The sequence below is a fragment of the Phalacrocorax aristotelis genome, chromosome 2, assembly GCF_949628215.1.
Source record: "Phalacrocorax aristotelis chromosome 2, bGulAri2.1, whole genome shotgun sequence".
In the NCBI taxonomy this organism is placed as follows: domain Eukaryota; kingdom Metazoa; phylum Chordata; class Aves; order Suliformes; family Phalacrocoracidae; genus Phalacrocorax; species Phalacrocorax aristotelis.
In genome coordinates this window covers 21491902-21507007 of record NC_134277.1, presented here as the reverse complement: position 1 = coordinate 21507007, position 15106 = coordinate 21491902, and positions in this window count along the sequence as shown.

Below are 15106 nucleotides of genomic sequence, written 5' to 3'. Positions count from 1 at the left end.
CCTCTATTAGAATGCAGCTGGATAACAAGAAAAAGGGTTGAGTAAATACACTCTCTCCAGCAGACTGGATGCCATTACAGTGAAAAACTAATCCAGTATCTCTAAAGGAGTCATGGGTTTACAGATGGAAATAAACACAGATCACAGTTTCCTTGAGAGAAGAAGGATATTATAAATAGCTTATTACCTTTGGGATGATATCTATTATATGGCTACAACATACCTATGGACTTCAGTCTGGATACTGTTTATTGGTGGTATACTGCTGAGTTTGGATCTGAGAGCTTTGCACTTTGATATTGTGTAGCCAACATGTGACTTTTAAAATAATTTAATTAATTTAATCTGCATTGCATCCCATTTATTATTGCATTTATTATTATTATTATTATTATTATTGCATCCCATTTATTATTGTTGTCATGTTTCTGTTGACATAAAACACACAACAAGGTATTTCACGTGAAAGTTATATACAATTCCTTCTCTTAGAGTGAGTAGTGATATTATAAATGAATATTCAGAAACTGCCACACTACTTTGAAAGTATACTAAGGATATGCTTCTGGGACAGTACTGGATGTGGCAAAGAAGAAAATAACATTAGAATGAAAGAGTGGAAATAACTTGCTTTTTGCTCCACAACCAAAGTTCTTCAAAACATTCCCTTCTTTTTTGGCAAAACACAAATGTCAAAATGTAATAACATGCACCGTCTGCTGAAGCCAGTAATTACTAAAGGCTTCTTTAAGGAAAAAAATGCAAAGTATTGTCAGACACTGTATTTTTTTCCTCTGTTTTGTGGGACTGAAAATAGTATTACTAGAAACACATCAAGCATCACCTAAAGCCCATGATGTAAGTAAATGATGATAAGCTCTTTGCTGCAATATTGATCCTTACCCCACAAGTGGCCTCACTCTTTCATAGGCTTGTTTGTAAACTGAGCAAAAGTGAGGTTTTCAGAGCTTGTGCTGATCAGATTGCTCAACGGCACCTATTTGGACAGAGTCACTCTCAGTCTGAAAATTTAAGTGATTAACTGCCTACCTATGAGGTGTTTGGCTTTATTGCAGTCAACAGCTGAAACATCAGAACCAAAAGAATTTATGTGAGCAGATTTATGGAATAATCAAAGAAGAAAGAGGGGGGAAGGTCAATGCCATTTACTTGCATTTCTTTCATTCATTACTTTTTCAGTCATCTTGAAAGAAATATCAAATGTATGGAGTTTCTCTCCAACCCACTGAATACAGGAAGGATTATCAGAGTAAAATATACAGCCACAAGTGCACTGCAAATCTTTAATTTCAGACATACCTCTGCCTATATCATAGCTAGATTACACTGATCAATGTTAAATGTGTCTTGTGTGCTTAAACTGAAACAACCTGCAGAAGTAACATGCACTTTATCATTAGAGGCATAGAATCATAGGATTACAGAATCACAGAATCATAGAATAGTTTGGGTTGGAAGGGACCTTTAAAAGTCATTTAGTCCAACTGCCCTGCAATGAGCAGGGACATCTTCAAGTGGATCAGGTTGCTCAGAGCCCTGTCCAACCTGACGTTGAGCCTTCCAGAGACAGGGCATCTACCACCTCTCTGGGCAACCTGTGACAGTGTTTCACCATCCTCACTGTAAAAAATTTCTTCTTTATCTCTAGTCTGAATATGCCCTCTTTTAGTTTAAAACCAATACTCGTCATCCTATCACAAGAGGACCTGCTAAAAAGTTTGTCCCCATCTTTTTTATAAGCCCCCTTTAAGTACTGAAAGGCCACAATAAGGTCTCCCCGCAGCCTTCTCTTCTCCAGGCTGAACAACCCCAACTCTCTCAGCCTTTCTTCATAGGAGAGGTGTTCATCCCTCTGATCATTTTTGTGGCCTCCTCTGAACCCGCTCCAACAAGCCCATGTCCTTCTTCTGCTGAGGGCTCCAGAGCTGGATACAGCACTCCAGGTGGGGTCTCACCAGAGCAGAGTAGAGGGGCAGAATCACCTCCCTTGACCTGCTGGACATGCTGCTTTTGATGCAATCCAGGATACAGTTGACTTTCTGGGCTGCAAGCGCACATTGTCAGCTCATGTCCAGCTTTTCATCCACCAGTACCCCCCAAGTCCTTCTCAGCAGGGCTGCTCTCAGTGCTTTCATTCCCCAGCCTGTATTGATACCAGGGGTTGCCTCAACCCAGGTGCAGGACCTTGCACTTGGCCTTGTTGAACCTCATGAGGGTCACATAGGCTCACTTCTCAAGCTTCTCCATGGCCCTCTGGATGGCATCCTGTCTCTCAGACATGTCAACCGCACCACTCAGCTTGGTATCATCTGCAAACTTGCTGAGGGTGCACTTGATCCCACTGCCTATGTCACTGATGAAGATACTAAACACTACTAGTCCCAATAGAAGACCCCTGAGGGACACCACTTGTCACCAGTCTCCATCTGGACTTTGAGCATTGACCACTACTCTCTGGATGTGACCATCCAACCAATTCCTCATGCGCCAAACAGTCCACCCATCAAAACCATGTCTCCCCAGTTTAGAGAGAAGGATGTTGTGGGGGACAATGTCAAAGGCCTTACAGAAGTCCAGCTAGACAATATCAGTAGCTCTTCCCTTGTCCACTGATATAGTCACTCCATCATAGAAGACCACTAGGTTGGTCAGGCAGGACTTGCCCTTGGTGAAACCATGATGGGTGTCTTGAATGATCTCCATATCCTCTATGTGCCTTAGTGTACCTTCTGGGAAGATACGTTCCATGATCTTCCCAGGCACAGAAGTGAGGCTGACAGGTCAGTAGCTCCCAGGGTCCTCCTTTCTCCCCTTTTTAAAAATGGGTGCAAGGTTTCCCTTTTTCCAGTCACCAGGGACTTCATCTGACTGCCATGACTTTTCAGATATCATGGAGAGGTGCTTGGCAACTCTATCAGCCAATTCCCTCAGGACTCTGGGATGCATCTCATCAGGACCCATAGGCTTATGTACGTCCCTGTTCCTCAGGTGGTTATGAACCTGATCTTCTCTTACAGTGGGAGGGACTTTGCCTCCCAGTCCCATCTTGCAGTTCATCCACTTGATAGGTATCGGAAAAGAGATTACCAGTAAAGACTGAGCCAAAGAAGTGGCTGAGTACTTCAACCTTCTCCTCACCCATTGTTAACAGTTTGCCAGTCTTACTCACCAAGGAGGGGTACACTTTGACCTTCCTTTTCTGGCTGATATACCTGTAGAAGCCCTTCTCATAATTTTTTGCATCCCTTACCAAGTTCAGCTCCAGCTGCTCCTTGGCCTTCCTGACCCCACCCTACATAAACGGGCAGCATCCCTATACTATTCCCAGGGTACCTGTCCCTGCCTCCACTGCCTTTGCATTCCATTCTTACCCTTTAGTTTGACCAGGAAGTCTCAACTCATCCATACCGGTCTCTTGCCTTCCTTTCCCAATTTATTACACCTGGGTATTGAGAGCTCTTTTGCTCTATGGGCAGTGGCCTTAAAGATCTGCCAGCTCTGTTCTGCTCCCTTGTCCCTAGGGGCAGTTTCCTGGGGGTCCTATTGACTAACTCCTTGAAAACCTGGAAGTTTATTTTTGCATGTTCTTCACTAAAAGAAAGAATTGGGCAAAAAGTAGAGAAAGTGACATAGCAGAAAAGTATTGCCCAAGAAAACATTACAACTGTAAATTATATATGTATAAGCTGGACCAAATGCATTCCAATCTGCAATCTACTTAGTCATATTTGAATTTGGTTGCATAAGCATTAATATTCAGTTCACTTCTTTTATGCATTTTGAAGTATTCTTTTCTACTGGTGAGTCCTTAGAGCTTATGAACTCATTCAGTGCGCCAAATCCATCTGGAGTCTGTGAAATAATTCTTATTGCCTCTTTTTATATAAGCTTCTGTTTGGACACTTAATCTTTACTTTGATGGCGCACGTGGCTAAACTCTTACTTTTTTCTGTATTTATTTGCTTCCTTTTATCAGAGTATGTTAACTGCCTTCCTTCTTTAATGGAAACTCTCTCAGTTGTCTTCATTTTTCGGTCTAGACATCATAAGATCGGCATACTCAATTTCTGAATTATACCTATAATAATAATAACTGAAATATTGTTTATAATACCTGCTCATTAAAATGTATAAGGACACATGAACCTCACAAAGTTATTAGCTTGTTTGGACAATTTGAATAAACATCAAAAAATATGGACAGTTTTCTGAACTGCCCCAGTTTTTAGCACGTAGAGGTAAGAAATCCTGTACGACTGGCCTCTCCCATCAGACCTCTCCCACTTGCACTGGCTGCAGTGAACCAAAATGAGAAAGTATCTCAATATTTCCTCATATCTAAGTGTTATATGAAGAAACATGGTTGAAAAACATTCAAAATATTTTGAATCACAATATTGAATGAAATCAATGCAAGCCTAAAAATGAGCAGTGACTTAACACACATATACAAAGGAAGTTCATGTGTTTCACAGAATATTTTTACCTGATCCCAGATTTCAGTGGTGTCTAATCACAGATAATTTAAAAAAATATATCTTCCCCTTCAAGTTCTTATTAAAACATGTTCATGTAGCTCATGCCTTTGACACCCTGCTTCAAATCAAAGACAAGTGAACAATTCTACCACATAGTGCTTGCTCTATTTCATCTCTTTACAAGTTGCCCAGCAGCTTGGAAAGCTAAACTATTATTTTGATCGTCTATTATCATCATAGTAAATTGTTTTAAGGCCAAGATATTTAAAAATCTTTAAAACTTTTTTTTAGTTAGGATTTAAACTGGTAAGAATTTTTCTTTAAAGTACAGATTTTTGTTATGTTCTGTGTTTAGATATAATTTTCCCAAAAACAGTGAACCCCTGGTCATAGGTCAGTTATTAAAGGAAATTTGGTTTCATTTAGATAGACCATCCAGAGAAGGTGGGATTCATGTGTCTTAACTTTAGACATCTAGAAAGTCAGCACCTAATTTAAGTTAAATTTACTCTAGCTAGTTGCACAACACACACACTTCCAAAGGGTGATTCATCTTAATCCAAAATAGCCAGCTTCTTAATTTTCGCTTTTTTTCCCTTTTGTTCAAAATCAGCATATGATGCATTACTTAATGCCATGCCAAAGGTGGTTTTCTTAATTGGGATTTTTGCCACTCTGTATTCTGGTGGAAACTAGAAGTGCATTAAAAATGTACAAAATGAACATGTTTTTATTGATTGAATGAAGCCTTACAGATACAGAACATAAAAGAAAAAATGACACACAAAAATGTTTTATTAAATAGAGGCAGTATTGCCTATACTGAACAGGAGAACAAACTTCTGGTCATTACGAAGCAGTTATTCAGAAATATTCAGATGCTAAATAAGTGCTAACCTGGTTTCTCAAAGAGAGTTAGATGTCCACCATCTAGTAGAACTGCCAAGTATGTGGCGTTTAACCTGTTCAATGCACGGGGGGAAAAAAAAAGAAAACCAGCTGACACCTCACTCTGGTCTGTGAAGTCTACTGTGTGCATTAAACTCATACTGTTAGTGCCTGTCTTGCCAGCCCCAGGCATGGCAGTTGTACCTTGCATGGATGCAGCAGCACAGCAGCCTTTCGCCCACATTGGGAAGCAGACCAAGATGTGTCTAGTTAGCACAAAGCACAGCCTCTGATCAATAGACTAGTCTTAATATATTTGGAAAAGTTCAGGTTCATTCAGGTGCATTTTGCAGATTGAAATTGCATAACTACACAGCTTTCAGCCACTGAAAAATCTTCAAGTAACATTATCGGCCTTTCAACCACTAGTTTGTATGTGGTGACATAAAAACAAAATAACTATTGGCATGAGAAACTGGATGCCTATAAAAAGAAAAGGCAGGACAGATATCTGGATTTTTTTAAGCATCATCATAGTTTTTTAGCTCAGTTTTATAAACAATGATGCAAAATCTTAGAGCTTAAATCTCTAAAATCAGCACAGCTGGTCTTCCCAGATCAAATCATACTGTAAAAAACTACAGTTAGAGAACTATTAGTTCTCTAACTAATATTATTAATGAGAAATATTGGTAGAGGGCCCAAGCACAAAGATCTGTTCCTGGTTCTGAGGTCTGACAGCCACTGGCAGCTAGCACTGGATCACCATCACCTTAAGCGCAGACACAATCAAGGATATGTCCTAGGCTCCAAAAGCAAAACTTGGGGGAGAATTTGTAACCACTTCTTCATGCACAGAGACAATATATAGACAAAATACCAAAGAAACAACCACACAGTGTATTCCTTGGCCTAGTAAAGAGTGTGTTTTGGCATATGGCTTGTGGGGAATATTATTTCAATAGCATGGTCAGGAAGTCTGTGTGGAATGAGTTGTAGGGGAGGAAGACAAAGAAGGAGATCAGACTTGAAGGTTACAACTGGAAGGCAATCTGAGGCCACAGAGTTAACTGTCATACTGAAAAGAGACAAGACATGAAGATACTAAGGCAGTCGATTAGCTAAAATCCTGTTATGTGCCACTTTGTTCAAGTTTACCTTAACAAAGTCAACTGTGCCAAGAAAAATTTAGATTTTGGTTTTGGTCTTTCAAAACCTCAACTTTGCAAAACCAAAGCCCATGGTAGTTTGGACTTGCTTCCCCCTTCATCCTATTACCAAAGCACACCAGGCATGGAAACTTATTTGGCTAAGCATTTGGGTTTTGTCTGTGTTCATAGTCATCAAAAAAAGAGCAACTGGAGGTCTAAGAACAGTCATTCTGTAAAATGCCGGTTACAAAACTACAAACTTCTCCCTTACACGTTACATTTTACCTTATGTGCCACAAACTGAATGGGAGAGGGTACACTGCTCAGGGAAAAGTGTTTAACTCACTGCTGATATTTTTAAGACCATTTCCTCCACTGTTTCACAGTATGTGTACCTCTTAGCACCTGCCTAATGGTTACACAAGGTGCTGTCCAATGAAAAATCAAGCTTTGTGATGAGAACATTAATCAAAATGCAGCACAATTCTAAGACCCCAGATATATTGTCTGAATTCTAGCACAGGAATATTATTCTTGTTCTTGGAAACACTGGTATAAACGCAACTCTGATACACAATTGCAGTATAGCTATTTGATCTTTCCTCCTTTTCTCTTCATAGCCTTCCTGATGCAGGTTACAGTTCACACATTCCTGAAATCATTTATTACTAGTGCCAAAAATAGTTTATTTAACAAATAAATGAGTTACATTTTCCAGCTCGAGTAAGCAATAACATTTCAGTCAAATGTCCCAGATAGCTAATTTAATTCCAACTTTCTCACAAATATATTGACAATTTAAAACAAATATGGTTTTATATCACTGACCTATCTTCAGGTTAGATGCAGGTAATTTTTTTTTTTTTGTAACACACAGAGGATTTAGGTAACTGAACAAAGTGTAATATAAAGGATTTGCAGCATCCTGCACTGAATTTTCTTCTATTTTTCAGAACGTCTATAGTAATTACACTTTACTATAGAAAACGGGTGATGGCACCAACCTCCTCCTGTAAAGAAAAAGAACAAACACTGCTCGTTTCATGGGAAGAACCATTATTTGGGGCTGTTACCAGGAGGGGATCCAAGACTGTGATTCTAAGTCCCTATCTAAAACCACAACCATGAAAATGCCTAGGAAAAAAATCAGATAACTCCCCATCCTTAATATTTCCGGTAGACTTGCACTAGATGGATCACTCCATTGGTCATTTTCAGTCCCATCCCGATGCCTCTAATTTTTCTGTAAATTGTAGGAGGCACCTTCCCATCTAACCCACTGTTCTGGATTCCTCCCTAGGAACTGAGTTGAAGGAATGCTTTCTGATGTGGTACCAGGTAGATTTAAGAGAAGAGATTGGAGTAAGACATGGAGAGGAGCATATTTTTTGGTTGCTGCTGACTCCCACTGTTTCTGATCTAGTGTGAATATGAAGACCAAGGAGACAAAGGATGTATTAGCATACACATTTTAGCAGATAGAGCAATAATACATGTTTAAATGGCAAGTAACCAAACTGAAGAGAGGGACTGTGAGAAAGACATGTTGCTATGTATAAAATACACAAAAATGCTAGTTCCACATATTCCAATGTTCCACCTGAAGGTGTCAAGATTTTAACTAAGCCATCTGGAGAGACTAAGAGGATATACAATGGCACAAAATTGCCTGTTAAAAGTCTAAGCTACTTACAGGCCAAATTCCCAAGCAAAGAGTAAATCAACAGAGTTAAAGGGGAGATGGCAACATATCCATAGAGACAGACAGAAAAGACAAATGAAATTGCTTTGCCAGCCTGATAGACACATAAGTGTGTAGGACGTAGCAAGAAAGACTAGTGCAGTGCTTTTTAGTCATTTCTATGGTCACCTTCCTGGGACGTTAGGGACAGAAAAGGGACAAGATATATTAATTTATATTATGCCAAAGAAGAAGATTTTAAGTATTTCTTTTTCCTTTGACTTAAGTAGTAGATGTGATAGTATCACAGAAGAAAGTAGGGAAACCTTTTCTTAAAGAGAAAAGATTTTCTGAATTGTGTTGTGAAGGTTAGCACATGGTATTGTTAAAACTCAGAATATGAATAAAGCCAGTACTCAAACAAAATTTAAGGAATAAAACTCTGATTAATCTAGTCATGGATCTCATTTGACAAGTTCTTCAGCCAGTATTGGATCAGGGCATTGTTGACCAAGGAATAATCCTGCTCTCCTTTTATAAACCCCGTAACATTAGATGTGCAAAGTATGACAGAAATGACAGATACCTGTGCAGAAAATGAGCCTTTACTGTGGCTTCCTTTTCAGCTGTAGCCAATTTTGAAAAAACTAAGCACTTTTTTCTTATTTTTTCAAAACTAAGTTCAAGTTTCTAAAGAAAGGCATTTGAAAAGAAATTTTTAGAGGTGTCACCTAAAAAATTCGCCTCTAAAAATTCAGGTCTGAAGATAATATTTAGTTGCTGTTCCCCAGATTTGTCTGGAAACTTAGAGAGATACAGAAACAGACACCTTGTGTACAAAACACCCTTTTTTTTCTTTATTCATTTATTGCTTTATTTCTTTATTGTGAATTTAGAGACTATTACGTCTTGTTTCTTGTCAAATGAGTTCATGTTTTATATATTTCCCTTCCTCCCCATATTAATTTCACCAACGGTAACAACAAAGAAGCCATCTTTTTTTTAAGATGTTAAGAGAATTTCTAATCAAAGAATACTTCTGTTCAAGCTTCATTTTTTGGCATATTTCAGCATCAGCTGTATTTGAAATTTAACAGAGAACTTGTTTATGGAAGAAGTACCAGGAGGGAGAGGTTTTGGCTTGGAGTTTCAGAGTTCTTGGTACATAGACACTTGGCTAGAGCTGTGGAAAGGTAAAGGTACTACAAAGACATTCCTGGACTCCTTTCAAAAACCGTTGCTATTAGTCATCTGGGACAAGCAGCTGAGGAGACATAGGGTTGGCTTTTGGTCAGACAGTTTGGGATTGTTCAATAATTAACAAGTAGTCAGCAAATTCTGGGCCAGTTATTACATTACTAAGAGATTTTGTGTTGAATTATGTGCTCCTCGTCATATCCGTTGGTGCCAAGCATCAAGTGCTCCTAAGTAGTTGCCAAAATCCCAATTCCTTTCCTTGTTGTCAGTAGTCTTATTTTGTGACACTGACATGGGAAGCCAAAGCACGGCATTGTCCAGTGCTGATTTCTCTATAAAGACTTGGCTATGGAGGGCAGGAGCCTTGCTGAGAAAATGCAAAGGCCCAGCAGATGGTAACTTTATCTAGGGCTTCTTGCCAGACTACTTTCTTCAGTAAGCAAAAGCAGTCAGGCATGCTAGCAGGTCATGTAGGCTTTTTGTGTACTGACACTGTAGGATGGCAACCATCCTTTCCTTTGGCAGTTGTGAAGCTGGCAGAGGAGCAAATCTTTCCAGCACTGAGTCTGAAATTGCTCTCATATAGCTTTACTTAACAAAATCCTTTAATTTTGTGCATGTGTGTTCTTTTAAACAGCACCAATAGAAAAGATCACCTTTGATGTGTATTTACTGTGTCCACAAACAATGATGGAAGGCACTTTCCATATAAACTTGAATAAATCATTACTTGGTAGCCAATTTTGGGAGTCCTTGTCATTCTCAATTAAAAACCGATACTTGGCTTTCTTATCACAGAGCTTTAATCTCAAAATCAAATTTAAAGAATGGAATTTATTTTGAAGAAGGGCATATTTAAAGTTAGTAATATTATATTTATTGCAGCTTAAATGTGGGATAACCTTCCAGATTGCAACTAAGTTCACTTATGATGATTCCACCAAAAAAGTGGTTTGTAAATGAAAAGAGGAAATTGGACAGATGATTGAAACAAATATAGGAAGAACACAGCAACTACTGAAGAAAAAGTATGCTTGATTTCTTGACTGAAGGGAAGAAAAAGATTCTTTTGAGAAGTGGATGCTTAAAATTAAATGTGACTAACATGGTGTGGTTAATCAAAATAAAGTGCAGATCACAGATGAGGATGTTCAGAGAGAATTACCTAACTGGAAAGCAACTGGGAATAAAGGGAATCTAAAATCATTGGTTAAGAGTTTTGCAAGCATAAACCTTCTGCTCAAAAAAATGTATGCAAACGATCAGGAAAAGATGCATTTAACTGAATGGTGTCAAGAAAGATTTTGTTAATGAAAAATATTGTTACAAAGTAAAATGTTCCAGCCAGAATTTAGTCAATATTCTGTTTTCCCAAGATTTGGGTGTAACTGAATTGCATTAACTAAATCAATAGGAAAAAAAAAAAAAAAGTCAAGTGTTTTGAAAGTAATGGTAGGATTCCTCAAGAACACGAAGGATGCCACTGTTTCAGGTTGTAAAGAGCCATCAGATAGCACACAAAGATGATATGAAGAGGAAAGCTTTGCCAAACAAATGAGGAAAAGCCTGTTTAGTTGGGTAAATCACACGGCAGTATTCAACAATATCACACTGACTGAAATTTGCAATAATACATTTGAATATTTTAAGGGTATCTGTTATTAGAATTTAAAATAGGCTGCATTAAGAAAAGAATGGATTGATACAACAAGAAGCAAAGAGTTTAGGAAAGGCCTAGTTTGCTCTTGTTTATCTCTTTTTTTAAAAGTTGCAAATATTGAAATGTATAGGAAATGTTACTGGAAAAAGAAAAGAAAAGAACAATTTCCATGTGTTTTATAGGGATTGAAAATATGCAGGTTTTCCTTGCTACCAATTCCTCAGTGAAAACTTTCTGACATTTGAGAGTTAATAGATTTAGCAGCGTCTTGTGATAGTGAAAGGAACTGCACAAATGCCACAGCAAAGAGGCAACAGTGCAGATGTTGACAGCTTTATACAGGAGTTCAAGAGAAGAGAATTATGATAAGGAAACAAAGAAAATAAAGTGTATTTTTAAGGGAAATTGAGTAATATTTAGGCTTACTTAGGATCTGCAGCGTACCACCCAATTAGATCATATGCCTGGGATTAGTGACTTGATGAAAAGTAGATTTAAAGAAATCTGACAGGAGCAGCAGGAGGAAGTTAGCACTGTATGAACTCTGACCTGAAGTGACTTTATGTTGGCATGAAGCATACAGAAGAAAAGATGAGATCAGTGAAGGATGTCGGGGAATACAGTGAATAATGACAGGAAACTATGAGAGATGTACTTACTGGATCAAAACCAAAACTGTCTGTGGAATATACTACTTCTGACAATAAGTCATTAGACAACAGGAAGAGATACCCAAGCAGAAAGATAAAAAAAACCCCACATGGAGTCTCTTTTACAAAACCTTATTGAATATAATGGAAAATTACAAGTGACCTGAAAAAGGAGGAAGGACAGAACAGCCTGAAGTTTTAACTATGACTGCTCAAAATGGGTCATTTGCATAAGATATGTTAATGCCAAGACAGAAGACAGATGATAGGAAAAATGTGAATTCATACAATAGATTGTATGACCTGGCCTCATTAACTGTAAATCACACTTCAGTTCATGCATCTAACTGTCTGGATATGAGTGTAAATTACTACATTAGAAAGATGGCAGTAATGTGCAGCAAGTAAGAAAGGAATGTTATCTTCATAAGACACAAAGATGTAGAAAATAAGAAATGAAAAAGCATTACTACATTTTTCAAATGTTACTGTGAATGGAATTGGAATATATGTGGGAAGACCAGACATGGCAATAGCAAAGAAAGGCAGAGATCCTTATCATGTTGAAAATACAGAAAATATTGAACAGCAACAATCAGCAGTGATAAGAATTGGAGAAAACATGGGCAATGGAAAGCAGAAATGGAACACCCATCATTTCTAGTGCACTGGGATTTTATCATAAGGATAACACATCAGTACTGTGTGCATTGGAAGTCAGCTCTATTGTAGAAAATCTTTTTGCAGTTGAGGACAAAAAAAGGTGCCAAATTTATCCTCAACTCTTAGTGTTTGTTAAACACATCCAGGTGGCAAAACTTAGTATTAAGGCTACAATCCATATTACGCCTGCTAGGTAAATGACTATGTTGTCCTGATGGCAGGTTTTTGTTGTTGAATAGAAGAGCACATACACACACAAATATACTAGTTAATTTCTTTTAATACAAAAAAGTAATGGGGGGTGTTATTTTATAAAAGAAACCTTTAAAATTTAAAATACGTTTGGCAACACGGATAGAAATTATATGAAGTATTGCAGTTTTGCAAGCATTAACTCTCACCAACTGTGACATTCCTTTCCTCCAGGGAGGGGGAAAGGACTGATATGTGCAAGCATTTAAATCTCAGCCCATGTTTTTCTTATGAGCATAAAAAGGCTTAGAGATTCTTCTGTCAAAAACTGGGGTACCTTATAGTGTATGTGATGCTCTATGAAACAATAACTTATGACTGAGTGCAGATCCAATATTTCAGGGGCAAGAACTCAAGCACCGGGTTCAGGTTTTAAGTGTGCCAGAAACTTTTATTTGATGAGGCCTAAGGAGCGGCAGGCTTTTTGCGGAATTTGGAAGTAGGTTAATCTATCATGAGTCCACCAGAAGGCAACTCTGAAACACACCTGTGAGATAATAAGGATACTGTTAACATATTAAACACATTGATTTGACGTATATTCGTATTAGCAATTTTATTTATTCAAAGATCCCAAATCATCAGTCTTTGTACATACATACATCAGGGATCTGGTTGTATGTTTTATCATTTAGAGCTGGGACCCTTCCAGCTAGATGAGTCAGAATAACAATGCAATAGTCCAGGGAGTCATAGATTACTTCAACAAGCCAATTTAATCTGTGACCCAATTTCCTTTATTGTACTGTAATATGTTATCACACATTACATCAGAGCTCATGCAGGGCACTCCAAACTCTGATTAGTTCTTTCTTTTAGCAGTTATAGCCAGACATAAGTTAAGACCACAAGACATTGCTCTTTTAAAGTTTTATTTATGGAAAGATTTTCTTTCAAAGTGGAAGGAAGCTGAAAAGTAGGGAAGGAAACAAACCTCAGAAAGAGTAAAATATGCCAAGTGATGTAAAATAAAAGAAAGCCAGAAAGAGCACAGACTGAGTGGGCTGCAGGCAGGTGCCAGCGCTACTGGCTTGAGTCCCAGTGAGGCTAAGCTGGACAGGGCATAAAAACCCTCTGGGTAAACCTGACCTGAGAAGTCCTTGGATGTGACAGATAACGGTGTGGGATGCTATCAAAAGGTACAGAGAACGTTGTAGGAGCGGTCTGAATGTCACAGGTGGTTAAGGAGAAGTTATGTGTGAAATGACCAAACTTCACAGAAAACTAGAGAGAAGCACTGGGGATCTCTGGGATAGTCAAGTCTTGCAAGGTCAACAGTGCCTGGGTGACCAAATAATAAGGTTAAGATTACCTAAGCAATGGTAACAGAAATACCAAATATGAGTATGAATGTCCCAAAACTGGCACAAACAGGGAAAAAGTAGTTAGGGATTAGTAGTTTATCTGAGAGATTGGGACAGAGAAATGTAGGTGCAAGAGCAGAGAAAGTAAGGAACAAAAAAAGGGGTAATAAGGTGTAAAAATTACACCAAAGCTGTCCAGGGGTATCTGTCAAACAACCCCATACTTGATCACCACAGCCAGAGCAGGAAAATAAATCAAACCCACTATTCTGAACAACCAACAGGAGTCAAACATGTCTCTGAAGTTAGGAAGACAGGTTGGGGAGGTAGGTTTCTTCCCTAGGCAAACAGTAGAGTACCAGTATGGATGACCCAAACACCGTGTGTGTGCCCATCCCAGGCCTGGCAGCATCAGCAACTGCGCTGCACTTTCTAGAAGTGAGCTTCCGAGATAGTTCATCATACGTCTCACTGTTTGCAGTCATGCTGCAAATGTTTAAGTGGATGATAAAAACTGCTGAAGTTTGTCATCCTGCGCTGGTAAGTAAAGCAAGGCAAGTGCATGCCAGTCCTGGTGAAGGTGTTTGCATTCCAGAATGAACTTAATGGAGCAGATCATCTTGAATGCCATTACGCAGCACATGCAGGACACCTAGGGGATTGGGCTCAGCCAGTATGGGTTTATGAAAGGGAGGTCCTGCCTCACTAACCTGGTCTCCTTCTATGATAAGGTGACCTGCTTAGTGGATGAGGGGAAGGCTGTGGACATTGTCTACTTGGACTTTAGTAAGGCCTTTGACACTGTCTTTCACAGCATTATCCTGCAGAAGCTGTCTGCTCATGGCTTGGACAAGTGCACTCTGCGCTGGGTTTAAAACTGGTGGATGGCCAAGCACAGAGAGTGGTGGTGAATGGAGTCAAATCCAGTTGGTGGCCAGTCACGAGTGGTGTTCCCCAGGGCTCAGTGTTGGGGCAGGTCCTGTTCAATATCTTCACTGATGATCTGGATGAGGGGTTGAGTGCGCCCTCGGTAAGTCTGCAGATGACACCAAGCTGGGTGGAAGTGTCGATCTGCTGCAGGGCAGGAAGGCCCTACAGAGGGACCTGGACAGGCTGGATTGTTGGGCCAGAGCCAACAGTATGAGATTCAACAAGGCCAAG